Source organism: Myodes glareolus, chromosome 20, assembly GCF_982192425.1.
Source record: "Myodes glareolus chromosome 20, mMyoGla1.1, whole genome shotgun sequence".
NCBI lineage: Eukaryota > Metazoa > Chordata > Mammalia > Rodentia > Cricetidae > Myodes > Myodes glareolus.
This window is the reverse complement of record NC_142045.1, coordinates 54784004-54809216: the sequence shown is the minus strand read 5'-3', so window position 1 is coordinate 54809216 and position 25213 is coordinate 54784004. Positions and strand designations below refer to the sequence as shown.

The 25213-nt window shown below is 43.2% G+C and overlaps 1 protein-coding gene across 7 annotated transcripts in view; it reads left to right on the top strand.

Moving 5' to 3' along the window:
- Tnik (TRAF2 and NCK interacting kinase) overlaps positions 1-25213 on the top strand; it is a 401320-nt gene that overhangs the window by 167031 nt on the left and 209076 nt on the right. The window lies entirely within an intron of this gene.

Here is a 25213-nt window from a genome sequence, read left to right as displayed (position 1 = left end):
CAATGTAGAGGAAAATAGCTTTGAAATTATGATAAAAAATTTTGCAAACTTCATGAAGAACATCCATCTGCAGACTGATAATGTTGAATGAAATGCAAACAGGCAGAGCCGTGTGGAAGCACATGGTAGTTAAGTTGCCAAAACCTAAAGACAAAGAGAAAACCTCTGGAAGAGGAGGAAAGAGCATCTTCTACTGGGGGAACTGACCTGAGATGGTCGTGGACTTCCCTTGGGACGTTATGAAGGCCAGAACAAAGTCTCTAAAGGTTGATAAGGGGAGAAAAACCGTGTTGTGTCATCCTGAAAATCTAATCTAGAGACAATCCCTTTGAGAACAGAGGGGAAAGGAGAGTAAGAACTGGACTGGATATGGCTCAGGGGTGGAGGGCTTGCTGAGTTGACAGGTTTCATAATGCCTCCCGGATGTTGCTAGCACTGTTTTCCTATCTTGCCTAGGTATGTGTGTTTCATGTTTATAGTGTGATCAAGATGGGTTTGGAGGTTTCAGATGAAGAAAAATGCTTAGCTGTGTGTTTATAAATACAAGAAGACTGTCTTCTTGTATTTATAAACCTCTGAACATTAGAAGCCAGAGATCACTTCTGGGGGTCTACTAGATAATAATAGAAGTGGACACATAGAGTCTAAGTCTTCAGAGTAAAATTGTATTTGATTCATAATACTCACCGGACTTCTGAGGTAGAGTATGGGTCAGTGCTGACAGGCCCCATACACTCTGTGTACCACTTACCGCTCAGGCAGTACCAATGAGAAAAACAGCCAGGTAGCAAGGTGAGGGACTCGAATCCAGGTTTGCTTAGATTTGAGTCCCTTCCCATGTGTTATGTCTTTTCCCTTTCGAAGGTTCTCAAATTTAAATGTTAACACTTCCTTCATAATTGTCATTCATCCATACATGTCTCCTGAGCACCAACAGCACAGCAAATTGCTCCAGAATGCAGGATCCAGTACAAATGGTGAGGGCAGTGCACACCTTTGCAGAGCCCAGTGAGGGAGAAGCGCTTCCCCCATCCTTCCCTGCTTTCGTCTTGAAAGCACCAGCCCACGGTCTGACAGCTTGTGCCAGCACGGGTGGTTATTTTCCACCACGCAGAAGAATTAGCTTGGACTCAAGTGAATGCTGTTGAAGGCACTGGGCATGAAGCTACTTCTCAAAAACTGAGGCCTTCCCTTACACTTTCAATTCGAGTCTCTCCTCTAGAAATTTAGTGGCAAAGGCACCATTTCAAGTGTTCCAGAACTGAACTGGCTCCTGGCAAAGTCAGGCTAGTGAGAGGATGCGAACAGAATCTATCTCAGCAGCCAGCCACGTCTAGAATGTCATGGCAGGAATAGTGACGTTTGCAGGAGGCCAACATTTTAACTGGCGAGATGGAGAGTTTTTAAGACCTTATTGAAGCCACATTCCCAAGTTTATTCCTTAGACTTTTCCCCTTTCTTCTACCTTCCTTCCTTCTTCTACTCACCCTGCCCCCTTACAAGACAAGGTCCACCTCTTTAGGTTAAGCTGGACCAAACTTGCTATAGCCCAGTCTGGCCCCAAACTTATGATTTTCCTGTCTCAGTTTCCTAAATGTTGGTATTGTAGTTGTGTACCGTCACGTCAGACTCTAACACCGCCGGCCTGCAAAGATGTGGAGGAATTTAAGAGCGTTGATCTCAGCTCATCATTTTACAGGTCTTTTTAAAGTCGAGAGGACTTAATGTACACTTCAGAGGCAGAACCTTGGGAAGTCAGCTCAGAACCCTGAGCTTCTACCTTCACTTTGGGGGCGCATGCCAGCACATCTTAGTCTCTCGCTGTTTCCTTATCAACTCTGTCCGCGGGTTCCTTTTATGTCTCTCCGCTTGTGGCTCCTAAGAGGTGCTGTAGATGAAAATGTGCACGTTATATTTTAAGTTGCTGCCCCCTCTTGGAAAATGTTTTCGTAAGAAGACTATTAATGAACTTGGAGAGGAGAAGACGCATAAAGGAAGAAACTGAGTGACTTTGATCTTGCAAAATAGTGTTAGTACAGTGACCGAGCCTCACACTAAACATTCCAGACCCATATGACCTGCTGCTTGTTATATATGATTAGAGTCAAAAGGCAAAATCATCTAAAAGCCATATTATTATGTAATATGAAATAATCCCTAGTCAGGTTCCAAGTCATAAATTAAAACATGGCATAGCATCCATCTCTAGGGGAGATCAATGCAATTATTCTAAGTTAAAGACAGCTCTCCAAGTTGCAATCACCAAGGCCAAGAAGATTGTTGCATTTTAGTCCTCTTTGGCATGAGTGACATTACAAATTCCTATTCTAGAGTCTGAATTAAACCAAAGAACAGTGGGAAAAGCAATTGATTGGGTGGATCTAAGACCATGTTCTAGACATACTGAATTGTAGTTATAATGCATTTGAAAGGGATCATGGGTCATAGAATTTAATATCCCATTTTAACCTAACAAAGTTGTGACATTTCTCTACAAAGAGGGAAACTATGTTCATGTCTTGAGATGGAATAGGAAATTAAAAAGGTTTCGAACAGCATCTGAGAACCAGTATTGTCCCAACTGTCCTGCGGGCTGTGGGGAAGACGGCTTTCTGCTTCTGCGTATTCTTGTAAACAATTTCACCAAGATATTTTTTTATAAAATAGGTATGGATTCCTTTGTTTTCTTGTTTCTTCTTTGCTACAAGGCCTTATGTTTACAAGGACATCCTCAAACTTGCTTGGTAGCTGAGGATGACTTTAACCTTTTGAACCCCCTGCCTGTAATTTCTCAGTGCTGGGACTGAAGGTAAGCACCACCGGAGCTGTTTAAACTTGGCTGGGGCTGGAACCGAGGGCTTCCGAACGCTAGGTGGGTGCTCCAGGGCTCGGCTGCATCCCCTGCCCTTGGCATCCGAAAGTATGAGAACAAGGCTGTGATGTGCGCCAACTATTCAGACTTCGCTCCTCACCACGTGGATGATCCCACCATCAGCAACAACACGAGCATCTGAATGCATGTGATAAAATTCTAACCTTCAGTACAGCACTGCATCCCCACACGACTGTGCAGGGGGAAGACTTTACATGACTCTGATTTATCTTTGCAATCAGGTGATATCAATGGATGCAGAACAAACGGCAAGCAATTACTTTCTCTCCACAGTGATATTTATGCCTCTGAAACTTCACATTTTAATGAAGTCCAGATTCTTGCCTTCGTAGACAGCAGAAGGGTGGCTTACACGGTGAAGCCTGGGAAGCCTGAGGCTTCTTCCAGGGATTGCTGACTACCCTCTGTCACGCCTAGTCCGCACAGGATGTCATGGAGCAGGCAAAGGCTTTTCAAAGTTTTCCTCATATTCGCGGTTTGTGTTCTAAGCTCTGTGATGTGGACCCGTTAGGTTATTGGAGCGGATGGGGCACAAAGAGAGGGAGGAGGCTTTTCAGAACAGTAAGTCAGCCCGTCGTCTATGCCTTGTCCCTGCACCCATGGCAGTTTAGAAGTGGTGTTTCCCTGGGTCATGACTGGAAGTGTTTCGTTCCCCTTCCCACCAAAGAGATCAAGGAAATGCCGAATTGTTTGTATCTCTTTTGTCATCACGGGGACGCTAAATATCTCTCGGGGATGCCAAGACAGGCCAATGCAATGCCATCCTACTCTAGAAGTTAAAGGATGCATCAGGACAGCCCCCAAATGTCCATTTTCTATTAGAACCTGTTTGCTCCAACTCAGTTTCCATAAAACACAAAACCACCTGGAATACTGCTTCTCAGAGCTCACTCTGTACCAGATCTCAGCTACTGTGTGGCCCGTCCCCAGACACTAGGATCCAGTTGTTCTGCGACTAAGTGGCAGTTAAGAGAAAAGAAAAAGAAAACTCTCTAGAATATTCTAATGCAAAGCCAGGGTTCAGAGCTGCTATGACAGAACCTTCCTGTCTACCAAGGAATGAAAGAACAGACTGTGTCATTTTATTATCAGTTAAGAGGCTAGAAGTGGAAGCCGTGTTCCTTGGTAACTGGTGATTATTCTAGTGCCTGTCATTCACACATGCTATGCACACGAGCCCGTTTACACTGCCCCTCGGCCCTGGGTGTCAGGGGGAGCTCAGTCATGATGCCGTAGCTGCCAACAAGAGTTCATCTGTTTTACTCCCCCACATCCCCTCTGCATTCCTATATTTCCAGCCTCTTTGAGTAAATATAACTGCAGTCAAGTGGGCTAACTTGTATTAGTGCTGCTAACAACCTTGGTGGTCTAAGCATTGCTCAGGCGTCTCAGTCACTGTGTGATTCTCCTGGGTAGAAATAGCACGTTATCAACGACGTATATTTTAAGGATTGGAGAGAGAGTTCAGAAGTTAAAAGCACTTGATGCTCTGTCAGAAGGCCAGCATCCAGTTCCCTGCCCTCACAGTTATCTCTCCAACTCCAGGGTACCCCGTTCCCTCTTCTGGCCTCCGTGGGGACCTGCACACATATGGGCTCACACACAGACATATGAATATAAAATAAATCTTAAAAATACCTTAGCAAAAGCTTACCCACTTCAATAATGATGGGACGTCTCAACAGGCAACAGCATACGTTATACTAGTACGACATTGTGAGCTGGGTTTCCAGAACCCAAATAAGCATGGGAGGAAAGAACTGAAGCCTACAGGTGTTCTCTAGCTTCTACACACGTGCCATCCAGTGTGCATGTCCACATTCACACACTTTATGGACACACAGAATAACTAAGGAATTAATACATAAACTTTTTGTTTGAATCTTATGATTAAGGATGTGGAGGTAAAGTGTATACCCTTTAATTGATTCAAGGAATATTTCATGCTACCATTCTGTGTTTGTCTATATTTTTCATTTATGAAGTATAGACCTAATATTTAATAGCAGTACTGTGATGCTCTTAGAGTTCAAGAGAAGAAGGTTTTAAGTCTTCTCTTACCCTAAATGTGGCCAAGTCCTGGCGTGTGTTCAGGACCACTATTCTGCGACTTTTGTGTGTTTCTCTCAAAGTGCGTTTTCTCTGTCCTCCATTCCCACGCCCATCTCACTCCACCCTTCCGCTCCCGCCCTCCAGGAAATCAGAATTTACTGGTTTGAGTGCCTGCTCCCAGAATCCTGAGCGGCCATATTCCCTAGAGCTTGAGGAAGGTCTGTGGGGTCCCTTACATGCTATAAAGGGTACGAAAGTCAGGCCTTCCAACAGCGTGTGATGGGGGAAGCTACAGTGACTGAGGATTGTTTGGACTGGGTGCAGTAGAGGACTTCTTCACGGAGGCCCGAACACAAGGCGACATTTCAAAGAATTGCTAAATGAAAATTACTAGGTGTGAACATCTTTGAAGAGAGGAGAGGGTGCCTTTCTTCAGACTCCTGTCTGTGTGCTGCAGGCGAGATTCTCAAGACTGTGCTGTTGTAGAATATTGAGCTGTCTTTCAAGCTGAGGGGTGCATCAGACTCCCTAGTGGGAGCTGCTAAGGCTGGGGCTCTTTCCCATGTCTCAGAAGCAAGGAGTAGAGTGTGGCTGAGGCAGTGAGTTCATGCTCAAATTCGCAGGTGAAGCTGATTATGTCCTCTAGACAACAGGCATGATGGGGACAGAATTCGGCAAATTCTGGTTTGTGCCTTCCATTCAGCTCACCTGGATAGTGCTATAACTCCCCTTCTTGGCACCCCAATGGGAAGCTTTGGAAGGATGGCAGTGAAGGGCCCAGTTGCTCTCAGTCTTTCTGGCCAGTTGTTCTCAGGATTCTCATGCCCCATTTTGCCTGCCTGGTAGAGTTCCCCTGGCTTCACTCAGCTCTCTGGGAATCAGTGCTAGTGCTGGGGTACGGCTGGCAGTGGGATGTTGGGAATCCCAGCTCCTCATCTACTCTTCTATGAGGTTTCTTTCCATTTGCCTGGAATCTTGCCTCCTCTTGCTGACCTGCTTTTAAGGAGCCTGTTTTTGTTTGTTTGTTTTTGTTCTTTTATTTTCCTGACTTGGTCATTCCCAAGATAGAAGCCCCAGATTTGGAGAAACAGGGCATTTTGTGATGGAGGCGGTTTGGAAGCCCTCACGTTTATGTTTTCCCAGGAGATTTTGAGTGTCTGTGCTTTGGTTCTCTCATACATCTCTGCTCGTTACAAAGTCCATGTTGCCCCCATTCCCCAGTGAAACAGCAGAAAGGAAGGAACGTCTCTTTCTGTGGAAATCAGCGAGGTTGCAGGGAACAGTCAGGGGACTCCATACTGTCTCAGATCCCAGGAAATTCAAAGACACGTTGGCCAGTTGCTAACATTTCATGAGTTAGAATAAACCTGTGCTTCACTATCCCAGTGCCTTAGCAAATCATAACAAATACCCTGTTTTCACAATTTAGGAAGTAATGGTTTTATTAAAATATTTTCTTTTTATTTTTTGAGATAGGGTTTTTCTGTGTAACAGCCCTAGCTATCCTGGAATTTGCTTTGTAATACCAGGTTAACCTTGAAATCACAGAGATCTGCCTGCCTCTGTCTCCTGAGTGCTGGGATTAAAAGCATGCCCCACTACTGCCTGTCTAAAGATCATTTATTTTATTAAGGATTTATTTATTTTTATTCTGTAGTGTTTTGTCTATGTGTATGTGTGCACATCACATGCATGCCTGGTATGTTCAGAAGCCAGAAGAGAGTGTGATATAGCCTGAACTGAAATTACATAGGGTTGTGAGCTGCCCTGCAGGTGCTGGGAAATGAATCAGCGTCCTCTGCAAGAATAGTAAGTTTTCTTAACAGAGACATCTCTTCAGGCAAAAGAACACATTTTCTGAGCATCAGCATTGTGTGTGTGTGTGTGTGTGTGTGTGTGTGTGTGTTTCATAGTTTGCTAGTTTTTAGCAGGAAGGCATCAGAGAAAGGGATCTCTCTGTGTGTATGATACTTTGACAAGATGAGGGAGGTCCAGCCTTGGAGGAGCCAGCCTAGGTCACTCTGCTGGTGTCCTTAAGAACCCTTCTCCAGGTTTGCTTGAAGTTTAGGTCTCTAACAATGCTGGTGCCCCAGAGCCACCATCCTACCCCCTTGCTCACTCAGGATTTATACTCTAGCTTTTCTCTGTGTCTTCCCCAGGAAAGAAAATTGTCTCTCGTCCCCTTAGGCTGAGCAGCGCTGGCTCACAAGCTTCAGAGGGTAGTTTCGAGTCGCCGTTCTAATGCCTTGATTTTTCTTTTTTGTTTCTATTTATTATTTTAAAAGGTTTTGAGATACCATTAAGAAAACCCACAGATAGTTCCTTTGGCGGAGATCTCGGTTTCAGAAATCCATTTGGCTGTGTACCAAGGCAGTGACCTATAAATATGCACGCTGGCTCTGGTTCTCCTCTTTGTAAATCTCCGTTATAGAGATCTTGGACTGATGCCTCAAAGAAAATGTTATTTTGATGCTAGCCAAAGGTTTTATTCTGTACTAGAATTGAAGATGCTGATTATAGACTGGAGGCTATCTTCTAGCCCTACAACTCATTCTCCAGCACATATATTCTGTGAGTGGGGGAGGGGAGAAATCGTGTAATCATGGGTAGAAGGTTGCTGTGCTTTGGCAGCAACCAGAAGTCTCATTGGCCTATAGAGATCGCATTATCTGAGATGCCTACAGGCCGTGTTTGTACACGAGAGAGAACAACATAGTGTATACTTGGTACAATTCACATATTAACGTTGGGAATATAGATGATTTGGATAATATTCTAGGTGTGTTGATGTTAGCCACTGTCCTTACCCAAGGTACTTTCATCCTTGCAACAGCCCCACGACATAAGTCTCCACTGACAGATCAGAAAACGGAGACTTAGAACTTAAATGCCTGGCTCATTAGTCCGTGACTGCCAACTAGTACCAGATTTGAACCCATATCTGTCTGATGAACACACAAAGCTCTTACACGTCACTAGCCCAAGCAACTTCTGATAGAATCTGCAGTGTAATATGGTCAGAAGCGTGGTCATTCTCACCAGCCTTGGGTCTGCCCGATGAGCCGCACCAGGAATGCTACCCGGCTCTGCTCAGGGCTTGGTGGTCACATGGCTTTCCTGGCTGTTTGGATGTTGTGATGTTCTTCTGAATAACGGCTGTGGTTATTACAGTGACATAACAGAACCTTCACAGCATAGAGCAAGAAAGATGTCTATTTCCTTATTTTTACTCAGGGCTTATTGTTGAAATACACATTAACTATAATTATTAATACTGAGATCAGTATTTTGATATACATTCATACTGATAATTGACATGTTTGGGTGGAAAATAATGAAGCATTAGTTCTTTTTCATAGAATCTACATTTTCCTAAGGTCTACAGATGTGACATTAAAATAATTTTATATACTGTTGTGTATTAGCACTTATTTTCTTTACAGGAATGAATGTGTCTAATTTCATCTGTGGGTACCTCTTTATATTATGCTTTTGGAAGTCATTTTAAAAGAGTTTAGACCATAAACCATGCTGATTTTCAAGATGTCAGATGGGACTACTATTTTACATATCTGAAAATAACAACTTCAGTTTCCCAAAGATTTACTGTGTGCCCTGCCCTTTTCTGAGTCTATTAGCTCAGGCTCTCACCTTCGCCCTGGGGAATTTTAAGGATAGTCTTGAGGATTTTTTAATTCAACTTCACAGATAAAAACACTGACATTCACAGAGATTAAACATCTGACCCAAGGGTTCGCAACTGCTAAGTAGTGGAACCAGGGCCTTGTGTGTCTTGCTCACTTATCTCTTAGGACTTGAGACTCAGCCACCGCAGTGACAACTGCCGAAGCTCACACAAACGGGCTGTGTGGTCATTGGTGTCAGACAGGGAAGTGATGCCTTCTCGTTCATTGAACACACATGTACAGGAGGAGAAGAACGGACATAGCTTTTGGTTGAGGACAGAATAGATTCTGGAACATTCCTAGCTAGTTGTAGTCGTGCAAGGTCACCTCTGTGGAATTTCACGCCCTTTCCTGAGGTCAACAACAGAAGGGTTTCTGTCTAGCCTCAAGGAAGATAATTTTTAACACAGCATTTTGGTGATGACTAAGTTGTATTCGTGTCTTGTGAGGTGTGTTGCTTTGAATGAGAATGACTGCCATTTGAATGTTTGGTTCCCACATGGTGAACTGTTTAGGAGGGGTTAGGAGGTGTAGCCTTCTTGGAGGAGGTGTGTCACTGGGGATGGGTTTTCAATTTCTCTTTCTCTTAAACTCCTGCCTGCAGATAGAATATAAGCTCCTAGCTGCTGCGTTTGTGCCATGCCTGCCTCACTGCTACTACACTCTCCGCTATGTTGCTAAGCTTTCCCTGTAAGCCAGTCCCTGTTTAAATGCTTTCTCTTAGGAGTTGCTTTGGCCGTGATGTCTTCATAGCAATGGAACGGTGAGTACGACAGGATATAACAGATTTTGAATGATTGTAGACCCAGACTGCCTGGATCTGGACCCTAGTTTCTCCTTAATTATTTTGGTAGGCTTGGACAAGGTTCATATCTCACATTGCTTCAGTTCTCTCTGCTATAAACTAGAGAGTTAATTTAAAAAAAAACAACCTTGTAAGGTTGTTGTGTTTACTAAATGAGACAATGCATGAGGAATGCTTAGAACAAACGTGATCCTGGTTCTGAGAGGCTCCATTCCTGCTGTTGTCAGATGTCAACTGCTTTCCACAGTGGCCTTAGACAGAGCATCCGGTGAAGCACTCGAGACTAGCAGCTACTTTGATGTCACTAGAACAATGGTACTGGAAATGGATGCTGCTAAGCTGGGGTGAGCCAGGGAATCACACATGGCACAGAGGGGTGCTGTTGGGGGGCAGGGCAAATTGCTGTCTGTTAACCAAAACTCCAAAAACTACCAATTCTGTAATCTAGGAGTTCTATACATAGAAGCAACTCAGATGCCTTCTTGGCATCTAAGGACAGTCACTGAAGACATTAAGAATGCATAGCGTGTCATGTTTGTGACTACAGAAAACCTGGCGGTAAATAAGTGAGAAAGCAAGCTAAAAATATAGAAAGGCTCTCTTACGAAAGCATCTTCATAAACAGCTTTAAGTAAGTTTCTTTAAAGCCAGGTTGAGATTCCACTTTCAAGATTTGTCCACACTGGGGCAGGGCCTTCTCCATAGACATTTCCTGAAAACTTTCCTCTAAATAGTAAAAGTCAGGGGTGCTGCTGGAGGATCTCTTTCTCACAGAGAAGGCAAGCTAAGGGGTGTGGTTGGATGTTCACCCTTCACTCTGAACATAGTTTCAGCAGAGTCAGCCCTTGGCCTTGAGGAGGAACATGGCTATTAAAAAAATGGCTTCCTTGGCCCATCATTAGTCAGTTTCCTTCCCATCTGTTCTTTCCATAAATCGAGTTTACCACGCTGCAGATTAACTATTTTTAATTTTTAAGACAATGTGTTTGTTTTGTGTATGTGGAGGTGAGAGGACAGCATAGGAATCAGTTCTCTCCTTGTACCTTGTCAGTGCTGGAGGGGAAATGCAGAGCTCCAAGCTCAGGTCATGGGAGGTGCCTTTACCCCCGGAGTCACTTAAAGAGCCCCCTTCAGGAAATTAAAAGGACTGTGATGAAAAAGATGAAGGACACAGCATTCAGGCTGGCATTTCCGTTTTTGTTTTTTAAAAGTATCTGTGGGATGGATGTCTTTACTGTCATCCGGGTAGTCTTTCGCTTGGATTTGCCGAATCCTTGTGACAGTGTCCAGGCTGAGAGCCAGGCAGCACTTGCTCTGATGTGAACACGTAAAGGATGCTTTTTCTTTATCCCTAGGAAATCGCCAGTGTGTAGAAACACAAGGGCTTAGATTGGCTCTTACATGAATGGTCAGAAAACTGCCATGGACAGACAGACCTCACACCACGTGTCTCCCGTGAGCCGACTGACACACTCCAAAGAAACGAGTATTATACACTAAGTCCTGAGGAATGTCAGAGCATCCTCAGGAAAGCAGCCTGTGCTGGGGTTACTTGGAAACTGACTCTCTGAGAATCAACTTGACAACAGATAGTATTTTTTAGACTGTGTTACAGATCAGGAATCTGTAACATTTCCCACAAGGGTAGTAAACAGCTTTGAAGGCTGTGAGGTTTTGGTTGCAACCACTCAACTCTGCTGTGATAAAGGAAGCAGCCATGACCAGAACAAAAACAATCATAACCATGTTCAAATAAAACTTTATTTACTAGACAAGCAGGGAACAAGGAGGTCACCCCTTGGTCTAAACAATAACTTCACAAATCTCTTCACAGACACTAGCTTATCTGGGAAGTTGCTGAAGAGGAAATTACGCATTTAAAATATTATCTTATTTGATTTTTATTAATTTTAAAGTAAATAAAATTGGAATACTCTGAAAGAACCAAATATCAATTAATGCTTCTAAACTCTCTTTGTTAAAGCAATTGCTTCTGTCCTTTTGCTGTTCCTTCTGGATATTTCCTTCACAACCAGATAGGTGTTCATTGTCTTTTCTGATTCACTGGATGCATTTCATTCATGAAGACTACATTTTAGAGTTCTGACTTTTGAAAATTAGGTTTTGGATCCTGCCATGTGTGTTGCGTTTTCTATAACGAGGCTTATGGCATATTGTTTTAACCTGTCAAAAGATGGATGCTAAAACTTGAAAGATCAATAAATATTACTTTGACTTATTTCTTATATAGCTAGTGATTGCTACAACTCAAAATTTGTGCTGTATAATTTTGAATTATAATTTGGCGTTTGAATTGTTATAGACAGTTTTTATTTTGCTGTCAAGTTCTCTGAGTCCTTGACCTTTGGAAAGTGTTCAATGAATAGCATAGGCGTAGAATTTGGGATCAAATTTTCACCTCTTTGACTGCCACAGACATTTGGGGGCTAAGTAGCACAAATGGGGTAGAGCCAGGAGGAGCGCTCGTTCGGAGCTTTGTCTTCTAGGGTTGCTCTCAAGGAATCGGGTGGGCTTGTCTCACTTCTCCTGGGATGTTGTTTTTAGGATTGGTTTCAGTGACCCTTCTATTGGTCTTCTTTCTGGGAGGCTTTCCTCATGTGGCTGGTAGTCTTTGTTTCCCATTCATGTTGAATCGTGTGCCTATGTCGTTTTCAGTCTCCAAATTTTAGTGGCATTCACTGAAGGAGAGAAGATCAACTCATATGCTATACCTGCAGCTTGAGTTCCTGTTAGACAATATTTTATCCTGCTTTCTACTTGCGCCCGTATCTGTGTTTGCCTGCAAACTTGACCTTCATTTGTGTTAGAATTAATCAAAACCCATGACACCAGAACCTGCATTGTATCATCTCCTGCTGCCTCCTTCTGCTTTACTGGCTTGCAGAGACTGGAGGGAGCAGCATTTTAGCTTTTTGTGCAGCTGGGAGCTGTGAGTGGCCTGTAAGGTGACCGGCGGGGCTTCCTGCACTCAGCCTCAGGAACGCAAAAGAGAAAAGCTCACCCTTAAACAACAATCAATTTTATTTTGGTTAGTTGGAGTAGGCCAATTTTTTTATTTTGTTTTTTTCATTTTTACATTTGTTTTTATTGTATGTGTGATTGTTGGCCTGCATGGATACAAGTGCATAAGGTGTGTGCAGAGTCTGTGGGATCCAGAAGAGGGCAACAGATCCATATCCTGGAACTGGAGTTGCAGACAGCTGTGGACCATCATGTAGGTGTTGGGAACTGAACACGGGTCCTCTGTAAGAACAGCAATTATTGTTAACCACTGAGCTGCATAACCAGCCTCATGTCATTCTTGTTTTGCTCCATCAACTTCCAGACCTTCTTTCCACCACCACCAAAGGGGAAAAAAAACAAACCCAGGAATTATAGACAAATGAATGGGAGCATCCATGTATCTCTTATGTGCTTTCTCCATCACTCTGGATGCTAAAAACAAACCCAAGACAAAGCAAAAAAATTCTTGACTGATTTCCCTGTGGAAATAGCCCCCCCCCCGCGGTTCTTGTTTACTTGTAAACACATAAGCAAGCATTGGTTAAAATAGGGACCCACTCAGGCCCCATGAGAATGTATGAGTCTGTTCTTCAAGATAATGGGGAAACTGGGTCTTCATGGCTGTAAGCTCAGTCCCTTCAGAAGGTTTATGAATTATTCACGCTCCAGACTTCTCCATGAAAGTTTAAAGTAAATAAAGATGTTAATTCACAGGTTTGCTCACTCTGTTTCCCTCCTGGAAAAGCGAAGTCGCTTCTGTGGCTCATTGTCGGTTGTCAGGAAGCTCATGATCGCTGTTCCACGCTCTCTCTCTAAGGCTGACCTCAGCCCGTAACAGAGCATGTGGGAGGTTGTGGCTGCTGTCGTTGCCTTACTGCATATACACAGCCTGTAAGCTGTGAGGCCTCCAGGGTCACAGAGTTATCTTCAAGCCAGTGGTTTCTGTTTTTCTAAGCTGTGGCCTATGGGATTTCTCAGTGGGAAAAGGGCTTGCAGTCATGCCTGAAGACCCACCTTCAGTGGTAGGAGTCACACTGTGGAAGGAGAGAAACAAACCCCGTATGTTGGCCTTTGTCCTCCACATGTTAACTCGACTCCTTGCAAACATACAAAATACATAAATAAATCAATTAATGTGAGGGTAACTTGGTAAGCCTTTCCCAGCCTCCCATGAGGCTTCCCTGATGAAATCCTCATGGTGACATTTGACAGAGAAGAGGAGGAGCTTCATCCACTTGGGCCCTTGGCTTGCTGTGGGTTAGATAGGAAACCCTCTTCAACGTTCACCCACAGGGACTTGATCACAAGCCAGTGACATATTGGTGTGGAATTCTGAGGAGTTGGGGCTTGGTGGGAAGAAATAAGGCGACTAGTGAATACCCACAGAGAGGACGTTTCTCCTTTGTGCATCTCTCTGTACCCCAGGCAGCCCTGTAAGGTAGGTGGCGTTTTTTCTGCCACATGCTCTCCTTCCACACACCCAAAAGCAAGAAGGCCAGAGACCATGGGCTGGAAATATGGAAACAGTGGGCCAGGATAAATCCTTCCTTGCTGGACAGTTCTCCCGGGTGCTTTGTCACAGTGCTGATGCCTTCCGTTTGAGCGTTTGTCATTCCTTGGCACCTCCATCATTTGTTTAGAAAGTGACCAGAAGATCATCAGTTATTACCTCCTCAATTCTTGGTGACTTTCCTAGAGGTTGCTAGAAAGCTTCTAAGTGGCGACTCGTGGCTAGTGTCCCGTGACTTTCTGGTTAAACAGGACGCTTCTCTGGGACACAAGAGTCTTGCTGGGCATAGCGCACACTTGGTGGCTATTAAACTGAACTCCAACTTTCAAGTTAGCATCCACCACAAGCTGCTCTTGTTCTGTGATATGCACTAAAGTTTGGTCTACATAAAAATCAAATAAGCAAAAAATTTTGTTGACTCTCTTATGGTTAGAAGACGGCTTGCTATGACAGCCCTGGCTTTTGTAGGTTCTCTTAACATATGGAAGGGAAAAGGTGCCCATGAGATGTTTAGAAAGATGTAACAGAAAGAAATCCCAACTGGCTCTCAAACAATTACTTTTGTGTGTACTGCTTAGTCATTGAACACTCCTCTGCCCACAATAGGATGGCTTTGAACAAAATGGTGTGATTGAAATATGGGTCACAATTGCTTCAGGACACTGACAATCGTTGATACTGGAAGACTGTGAAAATAACTTTAATACAGTACAACTATAGTAAATAATGTTAGTTTATATTATGGTATATAGCTATAATATATATTGTACATAGTGGAAATATATACTAACTTTATTATGGTGCAAACTGGGGCACACTTAAGCCAACTCAGTATGATCTATGGTTAGCCCGTTTCTGTCATATTTAGGAAGATAAATATAAAATTATTTTAATAAGATTTGAGAACATTAAAATATAACTTTAAAAATATTTGATTGAAAAATTAGCTTGTAAATACAATGGAGTGTAATTAAATGTATTACTGTGTTATCAATTTTTACTGTCACTGAGAATTATGGTTTGAATATGGTTTGAGTGTGTTCTCCAGGGTGCCGTGTATTGAAGTTTAATTTTCATGCTAAGGTATTCAAAGCATGGAGACTCAATCCTTTTAGGATCTCCGGAGAGGTCAATAGGATTAGGTCAGTGGGTCAAAGTTTAGCCTCATCACTGAATCCTTCTGTGTAGAAGAGAGACTTGAAGAGACATGTTCTTTTTACCTCTTGCTATGGGATGCCCTCTATCTTAGTAAAGTACTCTGGCAGAAGCAACTTAGCAGAGAAAGGGCCTCTCCTGTCTCTGGCTTCAGGGGATCCAGCATGACAGGAAGGTCGGGCATTGCTCTTTCCCGGGGCCTCTCAGAATCTTTCTAAATTTCTTCTTTCTTGTTTCACATAACGTTCCTAGCCTGAAGATCATCCTTTAACAAGTGCAAAATGGGACAAAAGCATTACATGAAAGCGCACATTGTAGCCAAGTCACAGTGAATCAGGCTTCTGAGGTTTCACGTCTAACCTCTGGTATTAACTCTTCTTACTGTGGATATAGGAAGTGTGAGCTTTTTCCAGAGAACACCTGATTACCAATAGAGCCTCAGGGCCTTGGCAGGAATTGCCAGGTGTAAATGTTAACTCTAGTTGCTGAAACAAATGCTCACAAAACAAGTAATTTAATGGCTCATATGTGGTTATCATTTTTTTGAAACATGGCTATTATGTAGCTATGGTTAGACTGGGGCTCACTGTGTAGACCAGGCTAACCTAGAACTCCCAGAGATTCCCCCTGCATCAATATGCCTGACCTTATGATTGTACTTTATTTTTTATCTGTCCAAGCAGGAGTTCCTTTTAGTTCCTTATAGAAAAAGTTCCTTAGTGACTATGGGACCTGTACTCTCTCCATCTTGTGGCTCTGCCATCTTTAAAATACATCTTGAAGCACTTTGAATCAAACCTTCGGAAAAGTTGGCTACGAGTTATAGGATGCATGCCAGTGGGTATGACTGATAGAGATTACAAGGGTCGCTTGCATTTCTAGTCAGGTTTGATTGGGTAGAAACAGTTAACTATTCTCCCCAAAACAGATGCAACTGTTGTGGTCTACTTACAGTCCAGACTCAGAACATAGAGCCAGTTTCTAGCAAAGATTTGTGTGTTTGGGGCTATGTAGATCTTTATCAAATTTACAGCTGGCTTCTTACATCAAGCTTTCCTTTCCTTTTGAGAGTGTGCGCAAGTATGTGCATGTGTGTATGTGTATGTATGTATATGTGTGTATGTTATATGCACACTGCTTTCCATATTAAAAATAAAGCGTTAGTTAACCAGAATGTGTCTTTAAGATGACTCTCGTTCCTTTTAGTTATTTGCTGACAGAACCCCCCAGACTCTGTGGGGCTATTAGGATGCAGAGAGACACTCCAGAGCCAGTGGCACTAGTCCTGCTGAGTATTTGGATCTTTCCATAGCCTTGAATTTGTTGACAGTATATTGAAAGGTTCAGTTTGGCCATATGATAGTTGTAACATCATGGAAACTGCTACATTCTTAGGATCTTCATCTTAGAAAGCTACATGTTAGCCCTTCTCGTTATACCCCTGAATGCTTATCACCTAGTTCTTGGTTTGAGGCTGAACTAGATGGTGGCAGGACACTCTATCAACGGTTGGTGGAAAACCACAAACCAACAAAATATTAAATGAATCAAATGTACTTTGGGCTACAGTATTTTTTAATTGTCTGATTCCCATCTTGTTATCCTGAGAATAGTGTTTCCAGGGTTTTCCTTCCATGTCTCCTCAGTTCTCTCCATGTCCTATGCCATCTTAGGAGAAGTTCCTTAGGGGAAATATACTAGCTGATACACTAGGTTTCAGACAGAGAAACCTCCTCCCACCTGCTGATGCCTGGCCTCCTCATTGATATTTTGTTTCCCTTCCCTTATAGTGAAGTTCTGGGTCTTGATAAGCAGATCCCAGCAGGAAGTAGGATGGGAGAAAGCCAATGGTGGTCCACATGTGATGCTTGTGTTCCTATGACAACCAGAAAAAGCACAGGGAGCTAGTCTTGCTTTTCTTTCCCTTTAATATCATGCAATACCTTCATCATCCAAAGGAAGTGAACCCCTTAGCTGGGGCTAGTTTCCTGAACTTTTCTGAAGAGAAACAATTCAGTAGTTAAATTCAGCAAATATTTTGTTGAGTGCCTGTTCTATGCACTATGTATTAAGGCATAAAAAGGGTGATTCTGAAGCTATAATCAAATATTGACGCTAAAGCAAGCACTTAACACTCAAGAGTAATTCTGAGAAAGAAGCTTAATTGAAATTTAATAAATTAATTAAAATTTAATTTACATATAACAGATATGAGTTGTGACATCTCACATGTCATTTATCTTTTCATTTTTAATGCAACTTAAATAAGTATGTGCAGTGGTCTGTAAAACACAGATCAAAGTATATCACTGGGTACAGATATGATTAGGAAACAGTTCCTTTTCTTAAGAACTGTGTGTGTGTGTGTGTGTGTGTGTGTGTGTGTGTGTGTAATGAAAGTCAAAACAGTCACAAATGCTTTAAATAAAAATGGACTTTTTTGCAAAGAGCTCTTTGAAACTTGTGGAAAATAGAGATTAATCCTCAAAGAAAAGCTTTTGAAGAAAGAAATGGCACATGGCATTGGCCTTTAACAAGAAATAATGTGTTGAGAGATGAACATGAGCATTTTTAGGGTGGAGACCAGGCTGGAGCATGTGCCAGACAGGTGTGTGTTAGGCCAGCCATAGGTAAAAGTTAAAAAGATAAGTCAGGGTTCTGCAGGTCCTACCAGGTCATGGTGTAGAGTCTCCCCCATGGTCCAGGTACCATGCTCAGAGCACTCAGGGTCAGTGAGAAGTTGCTGACAAAGGCTGCTTGTTTGTTTCCGCAGCCCCCCAGTCTCCCAAAATAACCACACAGAAACTGTATTAATTAAATCACTGTTTGGCCTATTAGCTCTAGCTTCTTATTGGCTAGCTCTTACACCTTATGTAAGCCATTTCTATTAATCTGTGTATCACACGTTGGTGAGGCTTACTGGTAAGGTTCTGTCAGTTGCCTCGCTCTTTCTCCTCTGGAGGCTCCATGGCAGCTCTCCAACTCCCGCTTCTTTCTCCCAGCATTCAGTTTAGTTTTCCCCACCTAGCTCTACTCTACCCTATCACAGGCCAAGGGAGGTTCTTTATTCATTAACCAAAAGCATCACATATACAGAAGGACCTCCCACACCAAGAAGTAGTCCCCAAATTCAGGTTGATATCTGAGAAAGGTGGTCAGATGAGCATTTTAATAAAGTCATTGGCAAAGTATAGTTTTGGAATAAACTCACAGAAAAAGGAAAATAATTTTTAGGACCTCTGATCACAACCAGACTCTGTTGTGATCTACCATTTTACATATAGTAACTTGCTCCATCTTCTTGATGGACCTGTGAGGCAAGATCGATTCTCACCTCCAATTTAAAGATGAAGAGGATACTGAGGCAGTGACCCCGATTTCCCCAAGACCACCTAACTGGCGGCAGAGGAACAAGAATTGTAATCTGGTCCCGCTGTCCACCTGTACTGGTCAGGTGAGCTGGGATGGTAGGTGGAGTGAGACAGAAGCAGGCGGGTGGACAAAGGCTTTGGGGAAGTAAAATTAGCAGGTGGAGCAGTGTGGGGGAAACCATCAGGAAGACGTTTGGACACTGGAGATGGTTTCTCATCAGCCTGACTTGACCTTGGATGAGAGAATGCCATTGAGAAGATGGCTATATTTTAAAGAAGTTACTGAGTTTTCCTCTTTGACCTCTTTCCTTTAGTGTTGACAGACATTCTACTTGGGATCTCATGTGTCTTCCATCTTGGGAGTGGCTTTCCATGAAGTTTGAGGTCCAGTGTTAGTGTTCAGCCTTTTCTCAGCTCTTTGGTCACTTGTGAAGAGTCCAGCCCAAGCTTTGAATCTAATGTCATTTTTAAACAGCTCATGCCAAACGGTTGAAACCCTTGATCTCAGTCCTCATGGAATTTACAGTTTAACCTAACCATGGCAGCACCCCTATTGCTCCCCCGAAACATGGAAAGATAGTTAGCCAGGAAACATAGACAACCTGGGACTGAGCTGCTCTACAGGAGTGTGATTGTGTGTGTGCATGTGTGTATGTGTGTGTGTGTGTGCATGCATGTGTGTGCATGTGTGTGCATGGGTGTGTGTACCAGCCAGTAGAGATGAGTGTGAATAATCTCACAGACAAGGGAGAAATAAAATCCTCAAAAGGACTCAGTAGTTTCTGAGGTTTTCTGAAAGGTACTTTGGATTAGTAAAGGAAACCCTGTGACCCTGTGACCCTTAACTTAGGAGTTGCCTTAGCTTCCCTAGCCTATAAGACATGTTCACTCAGCCATAATGCTAAATTGAGACAAGACCATTAGAGCAGTGACTGCCACCGACAGCTCTCTGAAAGGTGAGAACAAGGCAAGTAGAAGCCTTGCAGCAGCGTCTTCTCCGCGGCCCTTCGAGTAGCACATTCTTAGCAAATGCTAATCATGGTTGGTGGCTTTGATTGTCTCATAATGTAGAAAAATCATAGTTTGAGAGAATCAAAAGAGCATCTTTCTATGGTTTTGTTTTGAATAGTATCATTGAATTAAAGCTATCCAAGGGCATTAAATTGGAGGTTGTGTGGTATATGTTGGCTGCAAGACTAAACACTTCAATATAACATCAATATGTAATTTGTATGACTACAAATATTATTGGCATAAATAATTCATGTTGTTGCTTTGTATTCGGTTGGTTAACAGTGTCTTTGTCATTCTTTATCAGTCACGATGCCATTGCAATCTTGTTCATTGTGTTTAAAGAATACTCGGGGAAATGTTTCAATTGTGTGTCTGGATGCTATAATGTATTTATTCATTTAGTCAGATGAAATGAACTAGAGAGTGTTTAATATGCGTGTCTGCAATGTACTAGAGCCTCTAAATTAATTACAGACAGTATTATTCCCTTTCATTCTCAGAAAAATTATCGTTTTTTATAAGCAGCCAAAATGCTGCCATTTTGTACATTTAATTGCAATTTCCTTGCAGCTTTTCGATGGACTTTGAAGACTTCCAAGCAGTTGAGAGGCTACTGGGAAGCCTTTGGTAGCTTAGGTGAGCTATGTTAGAGGAAAGCTGAGTTATTCTGAGGTGGAATGCAAAGTCCTCTGCATGCTGCAGCTGCTTTCAGAAGGTGTTTGTTGCTGTGACACATCCTCGCTTCTGTGACGGCGACATTCTGTGCCATAGCCATGCGTTTCGCCTTTGGAAGCATTTTCCAGAGCTGCCCACACCTGCTTCGGTGGCTTGAGCCATCTTGTCCTCTTTCCTGCTTCCGGGATCATTAGTTCATCCAGTGCCTTCTCTGGCCACTCCACAATAAATGCCCACTTGTACTCACCACCCTCTTGTATCAGTTTCTCCTGAAAGAAACCCCAGGTCCTTCCCACAGTTCTCCTCTGCTTGGGATTAGAGGTCATGGGATAATGTAAGCAATTTGTGCACTAGTGTGCATGACTGGTGTCTAAGAAAACCAGAGCCTAACAGTAGTTAATGCAGTAACACACACACACACACACACACACACACACACAGATGTTATTCAGCACAGCTGTACTGGGGATAAAGTGACCTTAGGGATGAACTGGGTTCAGTTTTGAACACAGTAACAAGGGAGTAATTTTAGTCAAAGAACAGAGGTGGTGAGGTCAGATGAGGTGAGTTTCTGTTAAGTTGCCTAGGAGGATTCCAGCTAAAGGCAGCCTCTGTAGTCAGATGTACCCTGGAAAGAGACTTGAGAGGCTGTCTACAGTTTATTCAAGGAGAGGAGCTAACGAGGAAGCGGATCTTTCCAAGGGAAGAGGTACATTTTAAATATGAAAACATCAGTTCCAAATGGAATTCGTGATGCAGATGTTGTTCTGGGAGGACCACGGAGGCACAGGTCTGCTCTGACGCCATAGGAGAGCTGGGTTGGGCTTCTTCTTCTGAAGAAGAGGGTTGCTACAGACTGGGCCCGTCACTGTAATAGATGGTAATAGATGTGAAGCTGGTGTTCGTTTGTGTCCTGGGGAATCCTCCCCACCCAGTACAAGTCTGCCTTAAACACTAGGAGCTTAGAATACATGCCACACACAATATGTGCCACACACAATACGTGCCACACACATGTCTTACACGTTCCCCTCTGTGTCTGCTTTTCATGCCAGAGGTTTTTGCAGTCCCAGGTATGTAAATGTGTGAAATAAGCACACACATTGTTCTTTATTGACAATAAATCGTAAAGAACATTATTTTAAAACAATTCTGTGTTGTTATCATTTATTTTTTATGTTCTAATTTTTTTATTATTTTATTGAGCTCTACATTTTTCTCTGCTTGGTTGAAGGAGAGGGGAGAGGTATTATCATTTATTAGTGATGAAAGAAAATTTGCATGTTATTGAGATAGATGTGGATATTTATGCTTATACAAAGAATTAAATCATAGCTGAATTATTGAGCATCTTCAGTTTTTTCAGTGTTGTTCAATACGTTGGTGGTGGTGGGGAGGATGTTTGTATGGGTAGGTCTGTGTGTGTGTGTGTGTGTGTGTGTGTGTGTGTGTGTGTGTGTGTGTGAAGGTGTGCTTGCGTGTTTGAGTGCATGTGGAAGCCAAAGACTTCCACCCCTGACTTCCACCCCTGACTGTTATCCCTGGTCATTCTCTACCTTAGGTGTTAGTCTCATACATTCACCTAGGTTAACCAACCAATGGACTTCACCTTCCACATCCTCCAACCAGGGCTGCAAATGTGCACTGTGACTGCGCCCCACTCTTGTGTGAGTGCTGGGGATCTGAATTTGCATCTTCATGCTTGTGAAGCAGGAACTTTATTGAGTCTACCGTCTTCCCAGCCCTGGTATTTTGATTTTGAATGACAAGTGCTGAAGCTGCTGCGTCACATAAGTGTGTAGGGAAGGATGATCAAAGTGTGCTTAGGGCCATTTCAGAGCTGTTGGCCATCATGTCCCAGTCCACGTGTCAGCAGATCAAATGGCAGATGTTAAAGTCAACCAGTACAATCCAAAGATAAATAAATTAGATACTTACATGCAGAAGAAGAGTAGTAAAAAAATATTAAATCTTTGTTTTCCATAATTAAACTGTCATGTGCCTAGAAGAGCAGGAAACCTATATACACAATGAAATTAGTGAAGCTCACACCATACAGTACGCTTAAACCTAAGCTGAGGTATTCTGGGCAAATTTCAGTCATGCAGAATTCCAGTCACGTGGCGTGGTGGCTTGCCCGGGGCAGAGGTAGTGTGCTGTGTGTTCAGAGCTAAGGCAGTGAAGTCACACAAAGATACATGGGCAGTACGTCTAGCATCACCTTGGAAGCATCGCCTGTTGGAGTTTAAAATGATTTTCAGTGACTGGGCATTCAGAAACCTTTTTACTATTTCCAAGTTTAGGTGATCCCTTCCTCACTCAGCTCAGCAACCCTGGATGGGGTTGTGACCCAGAGCTTATGAAATCAGCTGTTAGATAAATGAATAGATTTCACAGAAGGAATCGGACATAAACAGAACTTGGAGAACTCTGCTCTGCTCCCTTTCCTACCTTATCTAAGTAAAAAGTCCCCTTTAATTATTTACCTGTATTTCTTACCCTATGTCAAGGTCATAGGTGATCCACAGTCCTGTTATCACGGTGGGTGCTGTAATTTGTCCAAATGACTATTAAGATGACTATCTCGAGAACATGCAGTCTATGGAGTCAGAAATATGGGAACAAAGCCTTCTGCTCCACCACCAGCTCATCCTTGCTGTGAGCTGCCTTGACAGGAAGACGGAGCTTGTCAGAGGGTGAACCTGCAGCCCTTGGAGAGACACCAATCACTCAGGAATATCTGCCTTCCGAGTCTGGCTCCATTCGGCCTCCGAGCTCAGCTCTGCTGAATCAAGTATACTCCTTTCCTGGATCTTATTTCATTTTGGAAAACGTTGGCCTGTGTTCTGTTAGAACCTGCTGAGCCAGGCGCTCTCCGGTACTGCGGCGAACAAAGCAGTCCTGCACCAGACGCCTTGGCTGGATATCTGAGAAGCCCTTGGCACTGTGCTGCCTGGTGCCAGTTCTATATTTACCGGTGATTCATTCTACCCCACGGGGTGACGACTACTACTGTAAAACTAGCGTTGTGGGGTAAAACGAGACACGCTGAATAATTTTTAAATTCATGTTTTTTGTAAAAGTATATCCCAATACATATAACATGGCTTCACTTATTCTAATTTTCATCTCTAGAAAAAAAAATGCAAGTGTACTGCAAATGCCATTTCTTATGTCAGCCTTCCCATTACACGAGAGACACATAGACAGTGGGATGGGGTGGTTTTGGAGTCTGCCCTGGCCAGGCTGCCCTGAAAAGACTCTGAGTGAGAGCAGCCCATTACGATGTTTTGGGTGAACGGAAGGAAGTTAATTTAACTGAAGCTGGAAGCATTTTTCAACTGGGGAGGCGCTGGCTTCTGGTGCCATCACAAACACCGGACGATGGACTACTGTCGAGGCAGCCTGTCTTTTTCTCCCAGGTTGTTTTTTTTCCAAACTTCTATTCGGCTTGCTTTGTGTGAAGTGTCCTCTCTTTCTCTCAGGCCCAAGTTTTCCCATGAAAGTGTCCAGCTTGCACAGCAGGGTTGGAGAGGTCACGTGGACACATCTCAGACGTGTGAGGGAGCGGGGCCGATTCCAATCAGCAAAGGCACAGGGATGAGGGTGGAGAGAGGCCCCGCGAAGCATTTCAACCAAAGAAGAGTCCAGCCACTGAGATGCTAAAGTTTAAGACTGGGAGTCGCATGGTGACTTCTCACAACGACAGGGGTTATCTACTAGCTGGAAGGGTTTCAGTGTGTTATCAAGCTGGTCTTCTAGACCCTCAGTGTGGCTGAGGATTTTGTTAGTGAGGCAACTTTCTAAGAGGATTTCTAGGGCTACTCCTTCCCATTTCACTGGCTGAACGATATCACAACCACCTTCACGCCAACCATCCTCAAGAAGGCTGAGGTCGTCAAGGTTGGGCACTGCATACTGCAGGACTAGGAACAGGGTCCAGCCAAGGAGGGCTTGCAATTGGAACAAATGTGATACACCCTTCTCAAGGGTGGAGCGAGAATAATTTTACCTGCGTTCCTAGTAAGAGGTCTGAATTTCTTCATAGATCTCCATATCTGTATCAGTGTAATTTCCATGTCTTAACTGCAAGTCTGGAAGAACGCTAAGCTTAAGATGGATGGCTATGCCTCTCACCTGTGGGTTCTACCCTGAACTTACTTCCAAGTATTGATCTTTCATCTCTCGAAGTATTTTAAGGAGTCATGTAGAATTTTAGGTAGACGGGAGGAAGCAGGCAGATTGAGATATTAGAACGCTAGCTTTTGTTATTTCATCAATGTCCAGATGAAAGTGATGAAGAGTGACGTTCGAGTTCTTTCCAGAGAGGAAGAGTGGGGTGGGGTGCGAGGGGAAGACTTGAAAAAGACAGAAACTGAATCTGATTTGGTTGCTTTATTAAAAGGTCAGGGCAATCAAACAGAGCAGGCAGTTTTGTAAACAGAACTAAAGCAAAGTGAGCCTGGAGGTTGTCGGCGCACTATTGAAAAACTCCCTGGTAAAACCTTCAGTGAGTGCGTTAGACCCCAGCTCTGTCCCACTGACCACTACCGCCATTGACCTGTGGTCACCTTAGCATTGGAAGGTAGTGTTTATGCTCGACTTCTGTAGGTCATAAGACCTGGCAGCTTGTTATCTAGAAATCAGCTCCAAGTCACCTCTCAGCATTCCCAGTCTACACCAAGGAAAAGCTTTGTACCCCCATTCCACAGACCACTCTGCCCTGGTTTGTTTCCTTGTAATTTTCTGACCACCATGTATCAACCTCTGGAATAATGAGGACCTTCATTTGTTTGCTTAACATGTTCAAACTTCATTAAAGAGAGGCCTTGCCTGCCTCGCCCATTGGTCTAGCCCAACATTTAGGACAATCAGCTATTAGATAGATGTTGATTGAGGGTGTGAGTCATACTTTAAACAAATAACACTGGAAGTTAAAATAGATTACCTTGGAATTTGACAGGGCCATCTGCCTGATGCTGGCAAAAATGATACTCATTTATTCACTGATTCAACCAAGCAACATTT